The 18,230-nt window shown below is 47.7% G+C and overlaps 1 long non-coding RNA gene across 1 annotated transcript; it reads left to right on the top strand.

The window, feature by feature from the left end:
• The first annotated feature begins 102 nt into the window (after positions 1–102).
• On the top strand, positions 103–16,341 carry LOC122232643. Its single transcript, XR_006210015.1, has 3 exons — positions 103–222; positions 3,743–4,002; positions 15,518–16,341. It is a non-coding gene; the product is annotated as an uncharacterized LOC122232643 (long non-coding RNA).
• The last annotated feature ends 1,889 nt before the right edge of the window (positions 16,342–18,230 follow it).

The following is an 18,230-nucleotide window of genomic DNA, read 5'->3' on the forward strand; positions in this document are numbered from 1 at the left end:
GGCTACCTGAATAACTCCATTCATCCTTTATGACTTAACACAGAGGCCACCTCCTCCAAGGGGACTTCCTTGATTGCTCCTCCCTCCTGCCCCCCCTGCAGGATAAGTTAAGCACGCTTCTTCCCTTTGTGCTGTCATTAACAGTCGGCTTTCTCCACGCATGCTGCGCTGAAATGTCTGTTTCTGCTGTCTTCCCCCGCCAGGTACCAGCTCTGTGCAGAGGTCTGTAGACTCAGCATGAATTTTGAAGCCTGGCACCTAAGAGGGTCTCCACGTGCTTGCAGAACAGAGAGAGCATGGGACAGAACGGACGAAACGGCTCCGTGGCTCAGGGTGCTGACAGCGGGAACGCACAGTAATAATAGCCAAAATAGTAATAGCTCCTAATGCCTATTGGTGGGCTTTGTATGTGAATCTTTTACGAATTACTTCACTTAGACTCAGTTTAGGTCTTCTGGGAAGGAGACACTCAGATGCAATCAGACAGTCAAGAGATTTGTCTGGGGATGCTGGGGAAGGATCCAGGGGCCAGGGCGCAGGAGTAGAGCATTCAGACTACACCACAGGGTACTCTTGGGAAGGCTCTAGTCCCTCTGTGGTGTTCGGGGCGGGCTGTGGGCAGCCTGGGAGGGTGTGAACACTGTACCGGAACCCAGAATGGGTCAGCAGGAGGCTCTCCTACTGTGGTACCTCTGTAATATTTCTAATAACGCCTGGGGAGCCACTGATATTAACGTTGCTGTGTTCCAGAGGCCTCCAGCCTAGGCAAACTGGGGTGACTTGGCCCAAGGTCTCACACACAGACACGGGGCTCTTAAAGATGCGACCGTATAGCGCTACCCGACCAGCCTGGCTCCCAAACGTGTGTGCGGCCTCTTTGCCCCAGAATCTCCGCAAGCCTGGGAAGAAGACAGTGATGACTCCCAGGGGCTTAATAACAACTTCTCTGTGCCTGCACCGTTGAAGCATCACATCTTCGAGCTCCTTTCACCCTTCGGGCAGCCCTGTGTGAAGGCACCTCCGTCCTCCCATTTCCCAGAAGAGGAGCCCGAGGCAGAGAGAGGGGAAGCCGCTCACCCCAAGGCCACAGCTTGTAAATAGCAAAGCAGAGCGGCAAGCTCCGGGAGGCCTCTGACTGCTAAGGGCTCCGTCGACGGCACCAACGCAAATAGCAAGAATGTTTGACATACATGTCGTGTGTGCCATACGTTTCTGCAAAATGTTACTGTTGAAGTTGACCCAGAACTACAGATGTTCACAAGCAGCGGCTTGGTGAAGACGCAAGTCCCCAGCAGAGCCCCTGGGGGAGGATCGCAAGCCCCGGGCGGGTCCCGGGGCGGAGGCGGGCGGGGGGGGGGGGGTGATCCGGGGGGGGGGGGCAGGTGCCCAAGCCTCCAGCTCTGGCGGGCAGGTGGCTGGAGCCGGCTCCGGGCTGGCCGGCGGAAGGGCGCCAGGCCGGGATGCTCAGCGCCCTGCGTGCGAAGACGAGGCCGCGCCCCCGCGCCCCCGCTTGCGCCGTGCCTGCCGCCGCCACCCGCCCGGCCGGCCACGCAGCGGCCTCCGCAGACTCGGCGGCGCCAGCGCACCTGCAATAAGGCCCCGCCGCCGCCGCCGCCGCCTCGCGCCCAAGGCCGCCCGCCCTCGAGCCGCTGATAAGACGCGGGGAGGGGGCGCGAGGAGGGGGCGGGGCCGGGCTCCGGCCCCCCCCCCCCCCCCCCCCCCCCCCCCCCCCCCTGTCCCCAGACCGCGCGCGCACTCAAGCCAGTCGCCCCTGCAGCCGCTGCCTGTAGCTTTCTCTTGCCTGGGCCCCGCCCCCGCCGCGTGCGTGTGTGTGTGTGTGTGTGTGTGTGTGTGTGTGTGTGTTTCCCTGTCTCTTTCCCTCTCCCGTAGCCCTCTGGTCACTCCCAGCCCTTTCTGCCCACGCTCCCCTCTCTGCCTCTCCCCGTCTGATCCTCCCTCCCCATCTCCCTGTTCTCTACCTCCTTTTTGGTTTCTCTCTCAGCATGGTGAGTCACCCTATCTGTGTCCCCATCTGTGTGGCTCCCTCTCCACTGCACCACTGCAAGCCTGCCTGCCGGGAGCTAGGTCCCCAGAGCCAGCGGGAGCAGGAACAGCTGGACCCCTGGAGCGGGCTCAGCAGGTGTCCTGACATCAGCGGGCTGGGCTGGACTCACCTGGGCGCCTTTCATCTGGGGCTCTGCGCGCACTTCACAAACGGGTCATTAGGGCCCGCCTGGGGGCAGGTCAGGGAATAGCGCAGCCCGGGCTGTTTGGTTATCTTCATTATTAATACGCACCCCCTCTCCCTTAAATGAGTTTAGTGCTGGAGACAGAATCCCCGCTGACGCCCAAGAGATTAAGGTCTCTCACGGTTGCACAGGCCAAAGATGACTGATAGCACAGGGAATATGAGTTTCTGCCGCTTCCTGCCTGCAGTGGGAGCTTAGAGGCTGCTTGCGGGTTTGAGAGCGCCCCTGGGGTCCGGCGAGGAGGCTGGATTTCTCAGAAGGGGTCCTGGCAACCAGGGGTCCACCGGGAAGGTACTCCTGCCTCCCAGAAGGGACACGCAAGGATCCCAGTGGGACCACAGCCTCTTCGCCCTCGGCGAAATCAGGAGAGTGGCAGAGAGAAGGCCAGTGACCTAGGTTTTATTTCTGCATTCATTTTTCTGATCAATGTGGTGCATCCATCCAGGTACTACCTGCGGATAAACAGCTAGGGGCCCGTGCAAGCCTGGGGCAGCTCAGGAACTGGCCCCGGGGAGGAGCCCCCACCCAGGCAGAGAAGGCCTCGTCAAAAGCATATTCCCTGGGCAACAGAGACTCTGCCTCAGGAAGGCGGTTCAGGTCCAACCAACTTGTCCCCCTAATCCCCAGAGTCCCCGAAAGTGATTTTTCGGGTACCCATTCTGGGTACCCAAAGCTAGCCTAGAGGAGCCGCAGACGGGGCCTGGGGATTGAGAAATCTGGAATCGGAGTCCTAACTATCTCCGGTAAACAATGAGAGGGATGGTGTGAATGGGGGGCAAAGCGATAGTGAGGCCTTCTGAGGCCTTTCAGACCAGCTCTGCCTCCAGGGTCCCAAGTTACTGGTCTAACACTGTCACTGAGAGGCCTTCACTGTGTGACCTCAGGCAAGTCGCTTGCCCTTTCTGGGCCTTATCTCTAAAATAAGATCAAAGCTTTCTTTGGCTCCTTCAAGTCTCTAGCCAGGCAGTTTCTTATAGCCTGACCTCTTACACGTTTCCCATAGGAGGGACCTAAATTGTTTATTCCACACTCCCTGTCCCAAGTCTCTGTTTGGGTGTGTGTTTATTTTTTAAGCTATGGGAGGGGAACTTCTTTTTTTTTTTTTTTTTTAAATAGAAAAATCTAGCAAAATACCATGATATTTTATTTTAAAGACCCGTGCCAGGATATATTCTCAACGTGAAGAGATTCTTGCAATCTGCTTGTGATTTCACTGTGATAGCAAATACGGGCGAGGAGCTGAAAGACTTAAGTAATTTTTTTTTAAAAAATTGCTTTCTTATCAGTCACAGACATTTAAGAAGATTTTCAATAGCACCACTTCCTTGGACTATCATTGAAAAGAAGTTCGTCTTTCTGCTTAACAGTAGTTCGGCTAATCACAGGGCAAGGCATTAATTGCAGAATCTAGCTGCTTGCTGGCTGTGCCGGTGCTGACTGTAAAATTCTACCCGCTTTTGTGTTTGCTTGAACGTGTTTGTAATCCATTCTAGGAACAGAAAGATAGAAGGTCAACGAGAACCCCTCTTGTCCTAATGCATAAACCAGAGTTCATGCTGCTGACGCCCCGGATCTCGCTAGTGACTACACTGCAGGAGGAATCTGGGTGTTCGGTGGCACCATTCCGAGGGAAAGGAGATGTCGCCTGCTTGGCGTCCCAAAGCTAGCCTCGAGGAGCCGCAGAAGGGGCCTGGGGACCGAGAAATCTGGAATCTGATTACGTGTGCGTCACTGAGTCACGCTCTGACCTTAGGTAAGTAGCTTTGCTGCTCAGTGTCCTGGTTTTTTCCATCTGTGAGATGGGAATGATAACGCAGGGCTGTTGGGACAAGCAAGCAGATAACTTCCAGAAAGCCCTTTGAGCTTCTTGGAAATAGCACGAAAGATATGATTAGGCGCCAGTGTGCTACAGGGAAGCGTGCCCGGTGGCAACTGGAATGATCCGCGCTCCCTCTGGGCAGACGTGGTCATCAGGCTATAAACGGAGCTTGTCAGTTCTAGCACCTGGCATTATTCATCTTCTCTCCCCCTCCCTTCCCTCTCCCATCCCCTTCACCCCCACCCCTACACCCAGCACATACTGTCTCTAGAAGCTCGTCTTATCGTCCCACACTCTTGCTCGTGTCACCCCCCCCCCCAAGCCTGAAATGCCCTCTCCTCCTGAAACCTAGGGCAGGAGCCCTCATTCCAGTCCTTTCTTACAGTAATGACGGCACACACCAGTACTTACTATTACAGCAGTCTCCATACTACGCAACAGGCCCTGTGCTAAGTGCCGTACGATCACTTGGTCCTTCCTCTTACCGCCCCCTTTTGACAGATATTTCCAATAACTGCCAACTCCAAAAACCTCTTCCTAACTTATTCCATGAAAACACACCTCCTGCTGGGTGATTTACAGACGTGATGTCATGGAGCCCTCGCCGGGCGAGATAGGACTTCGGTCCTCACTCCACAGACGCCCCCCCCCTTTCTGTCTCCTCGATGCCGTGACCCTCCCCATACGCGTCACCTTGACCCCGTCAAGGAGCTGTTTGGTCCGTGTCCCCAGTACTTCCGGGGTGCGTAGACACCCGCGAGGCATGTATTAGGGCCGACCCGCCGCGGTAACAAACAAAAGTCTCTCAAGTCCCAGATGGCGTGTCACCATCAAAGTCTGGTTCTCTGTAAGACTAAATCCAAGGAAAGTCCGCAGAGGGCTCTGTTCGACACCGTCATTCCGAGATCCGGGCTCCTTCCGTTTGGTAACTTTTCTGCCCTTCCCTGCGCCCCTGGAGTCTTCTTCATTTGGCAAATGGATGGGAAAGAAAAGAGCACAAAAGGTGGTGTGGGAGGTTTTGGGGGGCCCGGTCTGCAGGCTGAGAATGTCACTAACGGCCACCATCGGACGTCAGCAGGTCCTGCCCACAAAGTGTCAGGAATGACACAGAGGGAGCACAGAGACGTCTGTCTTCCGGAACGAGAAAGAACTTCAAGGTTAAGTGTTTTCAGAGCTGTGGCACCTGGCTCCTGGCCGAGTAACCTCTTTACCACACACCCGCTGCGATTTCCAGGTCCTTGAAGAAAGATGAAAATATCTGCCCTGGAAGTCTTTACTCCCGGCTAGTGGATTTCCTCACGGCAACAACAGCAAGACCCCTTCCGAGTTTAAAACCTGCCCATGACTCCCTAAGAGAAAACTATCTTCACCAGCCCTACCCTCACCACCATGGAACCTCACCTGCCATGGGCTTATGTGCAATTTCCTGAAAACACTAGGCTTCTCCCATCCCCGGAGAAACGGCATGTACGGGTCCCTCTTGCTAGAGGCTACGGAAAAAGACGTCTTGGTCCTTTTGAAGAAACACTGGGAAGAAGCGGACCGTTTTCTGCCTTTAGCCATTGGCGTTTGAGAAAGTGATGCCTGAAGCAGCAGAATCTATGGGTAGAACCAGCTGGAAAGGTTGGCAAGGGAAAAGACGGAAGGAGGCTCTTTGAGCTTCTGAGTTACTCAACCCTCCAACCATCCTCCTGCACATCTGATCTCTCAGATTATAAAGCCCTTAAGTGTCCAAACCTCCTGAATCTTGGCTTCTTGGTGCTTGAAGCCAACAGCCTTCTCATAGGTGATAAATGTACCATCTGAACTGAAACACCTTTGAGAGCGCAAGGAACCACGATCGATAATTACGCCCGGGCACCAACCATGAATTTCCCAAGCCGAGAGGGGAGGATGTTCATCATAATGCTGAATTATCCAAGTTCATATCCAAGTTTGTATGCCTGTCAGACATAAACCTCCATTTCCTCATCTGCAAACGGGGGATGATATTATCTGACTTGTGTCGTAGGTGTGAGAATTACCTAAGAGGGGATGGAGGTGCCTCCAATGATGTTTAACACCTAGTAGGTGGCTGTCCTTCTTCCTACATACTACGGAGAATTCTGGTCCACTCTTCAGTTTCCCTTTCCATCACCTGTTGCCTTACTGAGACTTCGGGTTCTATTCTACAGAATCACAGGAAGAGAGAACAGGAGAAAAGAAAAAAGGCCCATGGCCCATAGGTTTATGTCCATTTCACAGTGTCCAGGAAGGACAAATGAACTTGAGCCACTGGGAAATTACTTTTGGGTTGTCTGTGTTTTATTAACTGTGCCAGGGGACCAAAGGCTGACCTCCATGGCCCATGGGTGCCTCAAGATTATAAGTAAGCGAATGAATAAATGAATGAATGAATGCCTTACCTGGGCCAACGACCAGTCACGAGTCTAGGAGTGCTTGGATGGCTCAGTCAGTTAAGCATCTGACTCTTGGCTTCAGCTCAGAACATGATCTCATGGTTCGTGAGTTCGAGCCCCATGCATGGCCAGCCCCACGCTGATAGCACAGAGCCTGCTTGGGATTCTCTCTCTCCCTCTCTCTGCCCCTCCCCTACTCACACTATCTCTGTCTCTCTCAAAAGAAATAAATAAACTTAAAAAAAAACTGTAAAAAGTCTATCTACCAAGAATATAGCTGCTGTAAGGGTGGACCTAAAAATAAATACAGATGACCTTTCAATAATGTGGGGGTTCTGGATACCAACCCCCCATGTACAAAATAACTTTTGACTCCCCAAAAACTTAACCACAAATACAGCCTACTGTTGACCAAAAGCCTTAAAAATAGCATAAACAGTTGATGAACACATATTTTCTGTGACTTGTAGTATACACTGTCTTCTTACAATAAAGTAAGCTAGAGAAAATAAAATGTTATTAAGAAAATCATAAGGAAGAGAAAATGCATTGGCAGTCCTGTGTTGTATTTATAAGAAACAATCCACATATAAGTAGACCCGTTGTTCGAAGCTCAAACTGTATGCTTAGCCCTGTCTTTATTTATTGTCTTTTAATTTTTTTTAATGTTTTATTTTATTGTTGAGAGAGAGAGAGAGAGAGACAGAGTACATGCAGGGGAGGGGCAGATAGAGGGAGACACAGAATCTGAAGCAGGCTCCAGGCTCCAAGCTGTCAGCACAGAGACCGATGTGGGGCTCAAACTCAGGAACCACGAGATCATGACCTGAGCCAAAGTCGGTTGCTTAACCGGCTGAGCCACCCAGGCACCCCTCAGTAAGCCCTGCCTTTATACTGGACACTCTATGTCCTCTTATTCTCCATGTCCCAGTTCCGTGGTGACTTCAGAAATAAAATCAATCACATCTGTGAGACAAGTGACATAGCGATGTCTGTGTTCTTTAGGGAGGAAAAACTGATGTAATGAACAAAATCATTCATAGTGTCTCTGCCTTCAATTCAAATCGAATCAACCAACATTTATGGAGCTCCTACAAGGGCTCAGGCACTGTTGTCCCATCCAGAAGTATCTAAATTTGAAGAATAAAAGAAAGGACATTACTTAATTCAAATTGATCAATTTCAAATGCCCTGCCAAGCCCCCAGAGGGAAATCATCGTGGTTAGGAGCCTCCCTGAACCCTCATCCTCCCATTGAATGTTGTCTATCCCTGACCTACAGGTTTGACAAGTCCTGAAAGAAAAATGGGTAGATGCTGATGTGAAGAATTCAGCTCAGAGGACAGTCAGCTTTTTGATCAGATATATTAAAATAATTTTTAAAATATTTAATATACATTCTTATCATCAAAGAAATAACACAAGAATTTGGGATATATAGAAATGTGCAAAGAAGAAAATAAGTCATCAGAGAACCATTGACACAATATTTTTCCACCCTTACACTCTTTTTCTGGGGTGTGTGTGTGTGTGTGTGTGTCTGTGATTTGTGGCAAAAGTGATATCATGCAATGCAGATTCTTTTAGAACTTTTTTAAAATTATTTTTTAACATTTGTTCAGTTTTGAGAGACAGAGAGCATGAATAGCAGAGGGGCAGAGAGAGAGACAGAAACACAGAATCCAGAGCAGGCTCCAGGCTCTGAGATGTCAGCACAGAGCCCGACGCGGGGCTCAAACCCACGAACCACGAGACCATGACTTGAGCCGAAGTCGGGCGCTTAACCAACTGAGCGACCCAGACGCCCCATAAAACTTTTTAAAGATTATCTGTTGTAGGGAAATTGAAGAAGATATAAAGAAATGGAAAAACATTCCATGCTCATGGGTTGGAAGAATAAATATTGTTAAAATGTCAATACTACCCAAAGCTACCTACACATTCAATGCAATCCCAATCAAAATTGCACCAGCATTCTTCTCGAAGATAGAACAAGCAATCCTAAAATTTGTATGGAACCACAAAAAACCCCGAATAGGTCAAGTCATATTGAAGAAGAAGACCAAAGCGGGAGGCATCACAATCCCAGAATTTAGCCTCTGCTACAAAGCTGTCATCATCAAGACAGCATGGCATTGGCACAAAAACAGACACACAGACCAATGGAATAGAATAGAGACTCCAGAATTGGACCCACAGAAGTGTGGCCAACTAATCCTTGACAAAGCAGGAAAGAATATCCAATGGAAAAAAGAGAGTCTCTTTAACAAACGGTGCTGGGAGAACTGGACAGCAACATGCAGAGGTATGAAACTAGACCACTTTTTTATGCCATTCACAAAAATAAACTCAAAATGGATAAAGGACCTGAATGTGAGACAGGAAACCATCAAAACCCTAGAGGAGAAAGCAGGAAAAAACCTCTCTGACCTCAGCCGCAGCAATTTCTTACTTGACACATCCCCAAAGGCAAGGGAATTAAAAGCAAAAATGAACTACTGGGACCTCGTGAAGATAAAAAGCTTCTGCACAGCAAAGGAAACAACCAACAAAACTAAAAGGCAACCAACGGAATGGGAAAAGATATTTGCAAATGACATATCGGACAAAGGGCTGGTATCCAAAATCTATAAAGAACTCACCAAACTCCACACCTGAAAAACAAATAATCCAGTGAAGAAATGGGCAGAAGATATGAATAGACACTTTTCCAAAGAAGACATCCAGATGGCCACCAGGCACATGAAAAGATGCTCAACGTAGCTCCTCATCAGGGAAATATAAATCAAAACCACACTCAGATACCACCTCATGCCAGTCAGAGTAGCCAAAATGAACAAATCAGGAGACTATAGACGCTGGAGAGGATGTGGAGAAACGGGAACCCTCTTGCACTGTCGGTGGGAATGCAAACTGGTGCAGCCGCTCTGGAAAACAGTGTGGAGGTTCCTCAAAAAATTAAAAATAGACCTACCCTATGACCCAGCAATAGCACTGCTAGGAATTTACCCAAGGGATACAGGAGTACTGATGCATAGGGGCACCTGTACCCCAATGTTTATAGCAGCACTCTCAACAATAGCCAAATTGTGGAAAGAGCCTAAATATCCATCAACCGACGAATGGATAAAGAAGTTGTGGTTTATATACACAATGGAATACTACGTGACAATGAGAAAGAATGAAATCTGGCCCTTTGTAGCAACGTAGATGGAACTGGAGGGTATTATGCTAAGTGAAATAAGTCATACAGAGAAAGACAGATACCATATGTTTTCACTCTTATGTGGATCCTGAGAAACTTAACAGAAGACCATGGGGCAGGGGAAGGGGGGGGCAAAAAGGTAGAGAGGGAGGGAGCCAAACCATAAGAGACTCTTAACAACCGAGAACAAACTGAGGGTTGATGGGGGGTGGGAGGGCGGGGAGGGTGGGTGATGGGCCTTGAGGAGGGCACCTGTTGGGAGGAGCGCTGGGTGTTGTATATAAGCCAAGGTGACCATAAATTATTTTTTTTAAGAAAAAATAAATAAATAAATAAATAAAAATAAAGAGTATCTATCGTCAATATTTCCTCCTGTTCTTTAAGACCACAGTTTTAATCACTATATATAACTGTCCCTTGTATAACATTACCACATTTTCCGTAAGGATCTACTGCTGAATAGCTAATTTCCTTTTTCTGTAGCTTAGTGGTATGACCGTATTCATCCATACATCTTGGTGACATCTCTGACTACCGCCTCGATAATTGTCACTGTAAATTTTTTCCTCCTTCGGTAGGCAAAACACAGTAGCTTGCTGTTTTAATTTATACATATTTTATGATGATGTCACATGCCTTCTTATAGCTTCAGTCGCCATTTAGAGTTCTTCTTTGGAAACTGATCACGCCTATCCCCAGCCTGTTCTTTTCTACGTGCACAGTTACCTTCTTATTAATTTACAGTAACTCGTCACATAGTAAAACCAATAATCATTTTGTCGTCACGATGTATGCATTTTCTTCTAGAATTATCTTCCTTCTAATTTTCATGGCGTTTTTTTAGTTTGGTTTGGGGGGCGGAGGTTTGTTTTTGATTTTGTTGTTGTTCTCATTTTTATTTGGTCGAATACATCGCTTGTAGCTTTGCCTTTCCTTTTAAAAAAGACTCCTCCACACAGGGTTCAGATAAAAATTCATCTATGTCTCTAATTCTTTTATGGTCTGACTGTTCACAGGTGACTCAGTCTCCCTGCAGTGGCTTTGCCACATGGCGTAAGACTTTGACTTCACTTTGTCAAGGTTTATCACGTGTCATAGTATCTTTCTTTACCTAATGATCATTTCTCCTTTGATTTAAGCTCCCACCTTTCTCATGGATTATACCCTTATCTATGCTTGGATGTATTAATGAGATTTTATATTTAATTCCATGTATCTAGATGTCTATTTTGCATTAGGCCCATATTGCTTGAGTCATGTAGCTTGGTAATGTGCTTTTAAGTTTGGAAGTATAATTTCTCCCCTACTTTTCACATAAAAATGTACGGCTACTCTCACTTCATTTTAACTTGAAGACCATTTCACCTCATTTTAACGAGTTCCTTTAAAAGCCCTTTTTTGGAATTTCATTAGGTTAATTTAATTTGATTTTTTATTATTTTTTAATTCTTTTACATTTTATTTATTGTTGAGAGAGAGACAGAGAGACAGAGCACAAGTCAGGGAGAGGCAGAGGGAGAGGGAGACGCAGAATCGGAAGCAGGCTCCAGGCTCTGAGCTGTCAGCACGGAGCCCAACGTGGGGCTCGAACCCACAAACCGCAAGATCATGACCTGAGCCGACGTCGGACGCTCAACTGACTGAGCCACCCAGGTGCCCCACTATTTTTTTTATTTTTTAAATGTTTATTTATTTTGGAGAGAGACAGAGACAGAGCGTGAGTGGAGAAGGGGCAGAGAGAGAAAGAGACACAGAATCCAAAGCAGGCTCCAGGCTCTGAGCTGTCAGCACAGAGCTCAACGCAGGGCTCAAACTCACAAACTGTGAGATCATGACCTGAGCCAAAATCAAGAGTTGGACACTTAACCAAATGAGCCACCAGGCACCCCATTAGGTTAATTTTAAAAACCAGAGAAGGTTTTGGTTTATTTTTAAACTCTCTATCTCTTAAAATTTTCCTTTGGTTCAATCAGCACATCTGCAAATAATTATATTTTTTATCCCTCTCTTTCTAGTTTATCTTCATTTCATCTGGGTTTTTTTTTTCCTGCTTTATTGCATTGGCTAGAACTTCTTTAAATTAAGGGTGTCATAGGACTCCTTGTTCCTGACTTTAATGGGAAGGCCTCCACCAGGAATGATGTTGCTAGCGATCTGAAAAAGATAATCATTATGTTGAAGGAGCACGCTTCTAGTTTAATGAAACCTTGGTTGTTGTTTTTGTTTTAAATCCCATGAATCTTGGCGTTCATCAAATACCTTTGTGATCTACATCAAAATAATCCTGTCAGATCATCTTACACTTTGGGATACAAACCCTATTTCACCATGATGGCTGTGATTGTAATGTAGGATTTCCACGGACCCCGCCAGGGAATCTATGGGAGTGGATTTAGGGAAGGAGGAGGGGATAAAGAACCAGAGATGGGTATTTAGGGAGAGACTCGGAAGGAGGGACGGCCCCACACCATCCTTGCTGTGAAAACTTAAGACCTCACAGATGAATTTCTGTGAACAAAGCTTCTTAAAGAAACAAAACTTTTACATAGCGCATGCCTCAACACAAATGTTTCTTTGTTTACTATGTTCTCATTTATATTCATAAGTGGGTGTGGCCTGTCAGTTATCTTTTCAGCGCCAGATTGGCTTACTTTCACCCATTACTGATGGGAAAGTGTTAGGATGACCAGCTTGCCCTGGTTTGCCCAAGATCTTCCAGGTTTTAGTACTGAAAGTCTCATATCCCAGGAAACCACTCAGACCTTGGCAGTGCATAGAAAGTGATCATTTATTACCTCTTGAGCATGGACTATAACTCACTAGATTTGACCCAGGATTTAGTTTTCTAGAGATGGAATTTTGACCACGCTGCAAATGTTTTCCCCGCCTCTTAGGCATGTACAGAGATATGTGCACACGTATAAATAGACATACTTACATATATTAATTTCTCAGTAAAATTATTACTGTTTCCCTAGAATAGTTTCCTCGTCACTGAGATTTTTCAAAGTGAATTATACAGAACAAGGGTTCTTAGCAGGGGGTGGTTTTGCCCATCGGAAACGTTTAGCAATTTCTGGAGATACCTTTTGCTGTCATAACTGGCGGGGGGGGGGGGGAGAGGTGTTAGTGGCATCTCCCAGGTTGAGACCGTGGATGCCGCTCAACATCTACAGTGAACGGGACAGCTCCCCACCACTAAGAACTCTCCAGCCCACATGTCAACAGTGCTGAGGTTGAGAAATCCTGATATAGGATGACATACAGCACTCTCTCACAACTTCATGTTCTGTTTTTTTGTGGCTAACTTAGGATATTTATGTTTCTTCTTGCTTGACCTTCTTTCAACTTCTCCATACCTTGCCCTTTTAAATTTGTTTATTTGATTGCTTCTCAACCTTTCGGCTAAGATCAAGTGTAAAATCTGTTTGTTTCTCAAAGAACAGCCTCCCAAGTTTACCTGTCAAAGTGGGGTCGGTGTCGGTCCTTACTTTCTGATTTCATATGAACGACTTCTGGTCTTCTGCATTTGCTTGGGTCGTTTTGATGTTCTTTTCCCAACCGCTTTCGTTGAAAGCTATTAAGTGTGAATCATACACGGTGGTTTCACATTTATTTCAACCATCAAAGTCACGCCAAGCAGAGGGGGAAAGTGGTCGAAACATACATCACGATCTGTTTTCCAGCCGAAGGCCTGGCTCCAACAGCTGGATCAATTCAATGCACTGGGTTTTAATTAAGCCTGCTCATGTCCACAGTTACGAAACGAGAGGTTTCTTTCAAAAGTAGACAGAGCTGGAGATCTAAAAGCCAAACAGATTCAAAAGGAGACACAAGTTATGTAGGGCATAAGGCAAGTGGACGAGAGAAGCAAGGTAAAGTTAAAACATTGGAACAGCTGGGCGCCACAAGTTATGTAGGGCATAAGGCAAGTGGACGAGAGAAGCAAGGTAAAGTTAAAACATTGGAACGGCTGGGGGCAGGGATGGGTCCAAAAACCAGAAGCCTCACAAGTGAATGGAAATAAGGGCGGTCCTGCAAAAGTGGTCAGAGGGAAGGCAGAAACCACGAGAATAAGTATCAGGATTCAAAGAGAAGGCGGTGCCTAATAAGGATGATCTTCTCTGTCCTGTAGGACAGATACCGTCCTTTCTTATTTGGTAGATAAGGACAAGGGGGAGGTACAGATGGGGCAGATAACTTGCCCCAAGTCATAGGGCTTCAAGAGACAAACCGTCTCAAGATTCCAGAAACCAACCTCTTTTTCCCTACACCACGTTTCCTTGCAAATTACCCCTCGCAGGTAAGAACTAGTCCAAGAATCTCACTACAAAGCAGTTTCTCCAACGTCCTCTGCTTCAGACACTTCCGCCTGAAGGAAAACACCCACGACTGAGAACCAGCTAAGCTGGGAAAAGTCCACATGAGGGACATAAATCTCCAGTTTACAAGAGTCAGGAAAATCCCCCTTGGGAAGGTTCTGGAGACGACTCAAAAAGACAAAGTCTGGGAATTTAGAAAGAGAAGCTAAAATGAGCCTGACAATGATCTCCCCGGGTTGTCACATCCTGGGGCACCCACACCCATGGAGATTGATGGCAAGAAGGCTTATTATTTGATCGTGTGACTGTTGCCAATTGCCCAATGGAGCAGCGAGGGGGGCCGAGAGGGATGAGCGTTCCTTCCATGCGGTTTCCGCACGTGGGATTGTGGAGCTTTGCCTCTGCGTCGGTTTGCCTGCAAAAACTCTTCTCATTCCGCTCCCCGAAGTTGACTGCCCCAGATATCCGGGCTCTGCAGACCACGAAGAGGCAGCGTGCCTGCAGCAAAGTCACCATCAGGCAGAGGAGGCTGCAAGCGGGGGAGGGTGCAAGCGGGGGAGGGGCAAGAGGGAGGGGGACAGGGTCTGAAGCCGGCTGTATGCCGACGGGCTGACGGCCCAGAGCCCGACGCGGGGCTCGAACTCCCCAACCGCGAGATCATGACCCGAGCCAAAGTCGGATGCTCAACCGACCGAGCCCCCCCCCCCCCCAGGGGCCCCTGGAATCTTGAGAACAAGACGGAAAGTCAAACTCACTTAAGAGCGAGTAGAATGGAGATGGCCAGGGGCTGGGGAGGTGGAGCAAATAGAGAGAGGTCGGTAAAAGGCAGCACACTTTCAGCTCTAAGACCAACGATGTCTGGGGATCCGTTGCAGGGCACGGTGACCGTAGCTGATAGCACTGCATTGTACCATTGAAATGTGCTCAGAGAGTGGAACTTTTACGTGTTCCTCAAAAAGCAAAGATAAATACGTGAGATGCTGGGCGTAATTAGCTGGTCAAGGGAACTCGCGGACAAATGTACACAGATATTGTCCAGCCACCGTGACGTGCGCTTTAAATGCCTTCCAACTCTGTTGGCTTCTTGGGCCACAATAAAGCTAAAATTGTAAGAAATTAAAAATAAGAATGTCTCGATTAAAATCACGCCTGTTTGCTTGTAAAAATACATAAAGTCCATTAGATGTCTGACATATCGCGAATGCCCAACTGCGGCTGTGAGTATCGATTCTTATTAATATTTTATAAAATATTCAATGCTGTCATTCCTATTAATTTTATACTAATTAATGATGTAATTCTTACCATTATATGATTATAACGGTTATCATTACTAATATGATGTATCAGTTAATATAATTAATCCTAATATTATTATTAATATTCAGTGTACATTTTATTATTTAATATTAATATTCCTGTGGCGCTTTTTTCTTTGGGAATGCCAGCCCCTTACACAATAAACACCACACAGTAGCTGTTATGGAAATGCCCACCCGGGTGACTCTTTATCCTGTTTTGCAGGTAGTGGGAAATATCTTTCTGGGCTTAAGACCTCGGACCCAAGCCAGACATACAAGATCCGTGACCTTGGGCAAGTTACGTAACCTTCTGTACCATCATTTTCTTATCTGTCCATTGGGTCTGAAATGTTACCAACCTCACAGAGTTGTTATAAAGGATAATCATGTTAATTACAAATAACATTTCAATGGCATGACAAACACATAGTTAAGCACTGTGCCCAGATTTTCTATTATCACTTGATGGTTTCTTCATCTACAGATAGTCCCCGTGACTCAACCCTGCATCCCCATGAAGCAATCAAGAAGCCTGCCCCTTGGAAACAGCTCAGGCTTTCTGCAGAATGTTTTTTTGCTGTCTGCAAAGACCATACAGATTGTTTCACTTCAGACCAACTTAGCAAACATTAACTGAGCACCTGCTATATTTAAGGCCCTGGGTCAAGTACTCTGAGGATACGTTAATGAACCAGGTACTGCCCTCGAGGAAGCCTGTGCTCTGGCACAAGCGGGACCTAAAGGTGTCCATTTCTCAAAGCGCTCATCACCAGCGCGGGGAACAGGATGGCCAAGTAGGCGGTGCCTGGAGGGCCCGCTCACACGTCACCCGGGTCCAACCTGCCTGCAGCTGGCACCTGCTACCTGTAACCTGGGGCAGGCGACATAACTCAGCCGGGTCTTAGTCTCCTCGTTTGTCAGACTGTGCGCAAAAGTGGCTCCTACCTCGTGGGCTTGTAGTGCAAGTTCAGGGAAGTGTTCTATGCCAAGGGCCCAGCAAGGAGCCTGGCAAAGCCTCTCAGGTGATAGCTATTTTTATTATGATTAATCTAGGGAGCGATGGTGGAGTAGAAGGGTCTTCTTTTAAAAGCACTTTTTTGAATTAGTAAAGTGTCGGACTTAATACAAAAGACTTTGAGGTCTATTTTTTTCTACTCAGAGCTATTTCTGTTGTTTTTTCTTTAAGTTTATGTATTTTGAGAAAGAGAGAGAGAGCATGCGCACACATGAGTGGGAGAAGGGCAGAGAGAGAGAGAGAGAGAGAGAGAGAGAATCCCAAACAGGCTCCACCCCATCAGCACAGAGCCGAGCTCGGGGCTCGATCTCAGGAACCAGGAGATCACGACCTGAGCTGAAATCAAGAGTCAGACGCTTAACGCACCGAGTCACCCAGGCGCCCCATCTGTTGTGTTTTCCAATAACCAAAAATGGCCCTGCTCCCTTGTACGGCATTTTCCTGTTGCTCTGGTTGTTTTTGAGGCCCCTTGCCACGAGACAAGTCTTACCTGTCCCTCTCTACACGGGCAAGAACTTTTTAGGTGGATTCCTCAAAAGGAATCAACTATTCTGGGTCCACAGGCCCCGGGGGATTTCCCAGGATGTGGAACATCCAGCGCCAAGACGAGGACAGTCCCGGGCAAAGCGGAAGAGCCGTGTCCAGCCCGGACCTTCGCGCGCAAGGGAGCACGTGCAGGCACGTGGAAATTTCCGTGCGTGTGCACAAGCGTGAGCCTCTGAAGACGAAAGCCACCCCTGGACAACACACAGCTGGGTCTGGCACGCAGCGGACAAGGTCCACGGGACGGAGCAGGGGCGTGAGATCTGCTTCCATCCATCCCTGGCCGTGCCTGAGCCACGGAGCGCCTTTCCGCAGGCTGCCGAGCAGGAGGGCTGGCACGACTTTTTCAGGATGTGAGCCTCAGCTTCCAATTATGCGGGGCAGTCCTGGCTCCTGACGGTACGTGTGATCCCTGAGTCACTCGGGAGGATTTGGAAAGTAAACGGGAAAAACAGACCAGCACGTCCACGAGAGGTGGCAACGCGATTGCCCGGGAACGTTGATCCTGGATTCAAATGTGGGCTTTGCTACTTTCTAGAGCCGTGACTTTGGGAAAACTACCGACCCTTCTGAGCCTCAGTTTCCTCCTTAGAGGACTAAATAGATCGTGTATGCCCCCCTACGGAGTGTGGGGGAAGAGAATACAGACGGGACGCCGTAAACGGCTGCCGTGACTGACCGTTGTCACCGCTGTAGAGATGTCGTCACGAACAGCACTGACACTCGCCCATAATGGGAACCCAAGTATTTTTCATTCCTGAGCCTTTAGGTCAGCCATTTAAAACAGCTACAAAAATCTCACACCAACATTTCCGGGCACAATACACAAGTTTTTTGTTTTGTTTTGTTTTGTTTTGTTTTTTTAAATGACATTCAAGTAGGGCGCGTTATGAACAACAGAGATTAGACACAAAATCTTCTTCTTTTTTTTTTTTTTTTCCAACCTTGGGGAGCAGAGTTCTTCCAAATTCTCTTGGTTAAACTCAATCTCTCTCCCTAAGTATTTTCAGAGAAAGGATGTATTATTTTATGAAATCAAATCAGATAAAAGGAGGGGTTCAAGAGTTAAATAGGTTTGGGGAATACTGGAATTTCCTCCTGGAAATTCAATGGACTTCTTCACCGCAGGACTTCTCAGAGCTTTTATGACGCAGATAAACTTGGTGGTGCCCCCAGAGGGAGGAAGAACATGCTCCCCACTTACTTGGCCGTGGTGTCCTTTGCTCAGGGAGGGGGAACCAGCGGACTGGTATTGGGTAGAACAGCCTTGGAAAATCCCGATCTAGACGTTTCTAGACGAGTCTTAGTTCCTGTCTCATCTCAATCCACACCCCATTGCCTGACTTACTTTATTCTTGGTTTTTCTGCTTGGCCACCC

This window comes from Panthera tigris, chromosome D3 (genome assembly GCF_018350195.1).
Source record: "Panthera tigris isolate Pti1 chromosome D3, P.tigris_Pti1_mat1.1, whole genome shotgun sequence".
Taxonomy (NCBI): Eukaryota; Metazoa; Chordata; class Mammalia; order Carnivora; family Felidae; genus Panthera; species Panthera tigris.